This window comes from Oryctolagus cuniculus, chromosome 6, assembly GCF_051225735.1.
Source record: "Oryctolagus cuniculus isolate XC-2025 breed Fujian yellow rabbit chromosome 6, ASM5122573v1, whole genome shotgun sequence".
In the NCBI taxonomy this organism is placed as follows: domain Eukaryota; kingdom Metazoa; phylum Chordata; class Mammalia; order Lagomorpha; family Leporidae; genus Oryctolagus; species Oryctolagus cuniculus.
This window is the reverse complement of record NC_142872.1, coordinates 105,168,815-105,173,554: the sequence shown is the minus strand read 5'-3', so window position 1 is coordinate 105,173,554 and position 4,740 is coordinate 105,168,815. Positions and strand designations below refer to the sequence as shown.

General features: G+C 49.5%; 1 pseudogene; it reads right to left on the bottom strand.

Moving 5' to 3' along the window:
• Positions 1 to 601: 601 nt before the first annotated feature.
• LOC100343960 (vacuolar protein sorting-associated protein 4A pseudogene) lies at positions 602 to 2,112 on the bottom strand (annotated as a pseudogene).
• Positions 2,113 to 4,740: the final 2,628 nt, after the last annotated feature.

Below are 4,740 nucleotides of genomic sequence, written 5' to 3'. Positions count from 1 at the left end.
ATTTATTTTTTACTCAAGAAGGGAAGTGGGTTTATTAGACCATTTCCAGGAGAGGGACCCGGGGCAGGGCAGTGGCGGTGTTCAGCATTCTCACACCTAGAGGAAAGGCAGCTGTGTAGACCGCCCACCACCTGCCTCTGCACGACCACGCCAGCTTTGTGCTCACAGAAGCCATCTCCTCCTGCTTCGAGGAACACACAGGGCCCCGGATGCAAATAGGGTGGATGGGAATGGCTTTTCTTACTCTCAGTCTTTGCAGGCAAAGCTTGCCCTGGGGATCCAGGGCCTTCAGCCAGTGTGTTTTCAAGGAGGCAAACTTGGGCATAAGAGGAGCAGAGGCAGTGAGACCTGGCAGCCGTCTGGGGGCTCTGCTGTGCCACCCACAGCTCAGCTGCTCCCACTCCTTATTGTGTCCAGGTGATTTTATTTATAAACAAGACGGAAATCCAAGCAGCATTAATTTAGGGGAACAAAAGAATGTTAAAGAAAAAGACGATGTGTGGGCAGGCTGAGCAGGAGAAGAACTGGTGAACGTCCAGGAGAGGAGAGGGGGGAGAGCCGGAGTACACCGTGTGCACACGGGCAGCAGAGCGTCTCTGTGGCCGCCAGGCCCTGCGAGGCCCTTCCTTCCTGCTCCCGGACGCACGCCAGCAGAGGGGATGCTGTAGTGACTTTAGGACGAGCCCAGAGCCCTGTCCGGCCACTGACGCAGAGAGAACCATCGATGTGCCCCAGTCGATCTCCCACCTTCATCACCCTAATGAAGCAGCTTTTAGCTCTCCTGGCCGAAGTCCTCTGAGAATTTCTTCACTTTCAGGAGGTCATCTGTATTCACCGTGGGCCGAGTGGTGGCCAAAGAGAGGAGCATGTCTGACATGCAAACCACAGGCTCTAAGAGTTTGTCACCAGGGACATCCATCCACGTCATCTCCATGGCCCCGGGGTCTCCCGGTGAGCATGGCGTCAGGAGGTCGTCGATCATGACGCCAGGGTTGGTGCGAGAAGGACCACAGACCTTCTGGAAGTGTGTTGCCGACTGCACTTTCCTGACGGGCTGCATGAGGGAGTCCCGCACGATGACGCTGATGTCTGCCCCAGGATAGCCCTCCATCCTGCGGGCCAGCTCGTGGATGTCGGCATCTGTGAGGCTGTGGGGAGTGCTCCCCAGATGTAACCGGAACATCTGCGCACGAGCAGCTTCCTCTGGCAACGGAATGTAGATTTGTTTTTCAAACCTCCTTCTAATGGACGAATCCAATACCCAGGGGATAGAACCAGGGTCCCATCATTGTTATTGCCCACCCCCTGCATCTGGACCAAGAACTCTGTTTTGATCCTTCGGGCAGCCTCGCTCTCGTTCTCATTTCGGGAGCCGCAGAGGGAATCCACCTCATCGATGAAGATGATGGAAGGCTTGTGCTGCCTGGCCAGCTCGAACAGGTTCTTCTCTAGCCTCTCGCTCTCCCCCAACCACTTTGACATCAAATCTGAGGAGGACACAGAGAAGAAGGTGGAGTTGTTGGCCTCCGTGGCCACAGCTTTGGCCAGATAGGATTTCCCTGTGCCAGGAGGTCCAAAGAGCAGTATCCCTCGCCAGGGGGTGCGCTTGCCTGTGAACAAATGTGGGAATTTAATCGGTAAAATGACAGCTTCTTTGCGGGCCTCCTTGGCCCCTTCCAGCCCCGCCGCGTCATTCCACCGTATGTTTGGCTTCTCCATGACAACGGCACCCATCAGCTGCTCCTGCAATTTCTTTTTTTCTGGGTTATCCGCTTCACTGTCACTATCACTGCCCTTGCCTTCACTCTGATTTTCTTTCACTGGCTTCTTGCTGTGCTTCTCCTTGTTCCGTAAGTAATCCTTCAGCTTCTCGGCTTGGTCTAGGTACTGCACGCACTTGGCTCGAATGCTCTCCTTGGCTTTGTAGCTGTGCGCCTCATACTTGATGGCGTGGAGGAAGTACTCCACCGCATGCTGGTACAGCCGTAGGGCCTCATTGTAATTCTTGGCTTTATCCTCCTCTGTGGCTTTCATCACCAGATCAATGGCTTTCTGGAGGGTTGGCATTGTCATTTCATCTCCTGGGTCCGCCCCACACCCCGCAGTGCTGCTTGCGGCCCTGGGGAGCCAAAGTGCTGGGTCTGCTGCCGGGAGCCAGTTTTCTGAGATATCTCTACACTGTTTTCCACAATGGCTGCTCCAGTTTACATTCCAACCCACAGTGGATGAGGGTACCTTTCTCCATACAACCTTGCCAGCATTTATTGTTTATTGAGTTCTGAATGAGAGCCAATCTAACTGGGATGAGGCGAAACCTCATTGTGGTTTTTATTTGCATTTTCCTGTTTGCTAGTGATCCTGAACATTTTTTCTTGTGTCTGTTAGCCACTTGAGTTTCTTTTGAAAAATGCTTGTTCCATGCCGTGGCTCAATAGGCTAATCCTCCACCTGCGGTGCCAGCACACCGGGTTCTAGTCCCGGTTGGGGAGCCGGATTCTGTCTCAGTTGCCCCTCTTCCAGTCCAGCTCTCTGCTGTGGCCCGGGAGTGCAGTGGAGGATGGCCCAAGTGCTTGGGCCTTTTACCCGCATGGGAGGCCAGGAGAAGCACCTGGCTCCTGGCTTCGGATCAGCGCGGTGCGCCAGCTGCAGCACTCAGGCCGCAGCGGCCATTGGAGGGTGAACCAACGGTAAGGAAGACCTTTCTCTCTGTCTGTCTCTCTCACTGTCCACTCTGCCTGTCAAAAAAAGAAAAAAAAAAAAAAGCCTGCTCCAGTCCTTTGCCCATTTATTGTCTGTTTTGCTGTTTTTGAGTTTTTTAAGTTCTCTATAGATTCTGGATATTCATCAGTTGCCTACTTTGCAAATATTTTCTCCCATTCTAACAGTCACCTCTTCACTCTTTTATAGTAGAAGCTTCTCAGGTTGATGTAATCCCATTACTCAACTTTAGCTTTGATTTCCTGTGCTTCTGGGGTCTTTTTTTTTTTTTTTTTAGGAATTCTGCCTATGCTAATGTCTTGCATCATTTCTCCAATGTAGGAGACAATAGAGATGATCAGACTTTGGAAATGCTTTTTGGTGCAAGCTAATATAGGCAATACAGGCTTGGCCTCTGTAAGGGGACTAACTTCCCAATCATGCCTCCTCATTTTGTGACCTTGAACAAATCTCTCCCACTTACAGTACCTATGTCTCCTCATTTGCAAACAAAATTTTAGTGATGTTCAACTGTGGTAGTGTTTCTGAAGTACATGGTAATTCCTAACATAAAGTAAATTTTCATCTAGCTGTAAGCATGTGCTATAATAATGGGCATTTTTTAGTCCATGGTATTAAATGTTTTAAACTTAAAATTTGTATTTCATTCAAGGTAGTTGAAATAATGTGGACTTTAGAATCAAAAGAACAGAGAGGCTCCAAGATGGCAGAATAGGAAGGGAACTTACTACTCTAGTCTGGGGAACATAGTTAGATGAAAACATGGCATGGAGAGAGTGCAATCTCAGGGAATAGTTAGAAAGAAAATGGCAGAGGAAACTCCATGCAACTTGGAGGGACACTGTGGACCTACATGGAGGGTGTGGATATGTGCAACTCAGAATCCCAGCAGCCAGGAGCCTCAGCACCAGCTTGGAGAGTGAGATGAGACCAGACTGTGGCAGCCCAAGCCACTGGTGGTAAAGCTGTAGGAAGAGCCTGGTGTGAATCTGGCTAGCAGCCCTATGGGGGAAAGTATACCTACCAACCTAGAGGAGAAAATGGGGGTGCATGTTTCTTTCTCCCCAACCACTGGGCACTGGAATCCTGTATATAGCCGAGAGAGGACAAGCACTGTTTTGGACATACATAACATCTGTGCCAGTCATGTCCACATGCCCAGCTACCAACTGAGAGGAGAAACCTGAATCTGATGGGAGAATTGACAGGGGACTGGGTACTCATGATTGTGGGAGCCGTGTGTGCTGATACAAACTGTGAAAAAAACCATGGCTGTGTGTGAGGACCCAGGGTGTTTCTGGGTCTTTGGGCAGTTACTGTGGGCAGCTCTACAGGCTTGGGCCTCCCTGATTCCCTGGTGAGGGTCATTGCTTTGGGATCTTTGCTCACATTGAGGACTACATAAACCCTTTGTGTGGTTCTTGTGGCAACACAGATTAAAACTGTACCCACTGGGGTTAGCACCCAGGCGTTGGTCTCCTTGGAAGTGAGGAAGTGAGCATGAGACTATGCCAAGAGAGTTAAACAACCTTCTCTCCAATAAAAAAAAAGTGAAAGAAATTTACCATGTCCAATTTGAGAGTAAACTTGAACACATCCCTCCCCTGGAACACTGAACAAAACTCTCTGGCTACATCCAGAACATGGTTCAGGGTATTCACTGAAAGAGCAGACATTATCTACAGAGGTGTAGTCCAAAGACAAAAGTCATCACAGGGAAAAAAATAAACTAACAAGTATTAACACAAATGCCTAAAAATAAATGTAGCAATTTAAGAAACATGAATAAGGAAGACAACATGATGCTCCCAAAGGGACACAACACTTCATTACTAGAATATGAAAAAGAAGAGATTGAAGAAATGCCAGAAATGGGATTCAAAAAATTGATTGTAAGATCACTTAGAAGTAATCAGAAGTAAATCCACAAACTAAAGAAATCCAGGCCGGCACCGCGGCTCACTAGGCTAATCCTCCGCCTAGCGGCGCCGGCACACCGGGTTCTAGTCCCGGTCGGGGCGC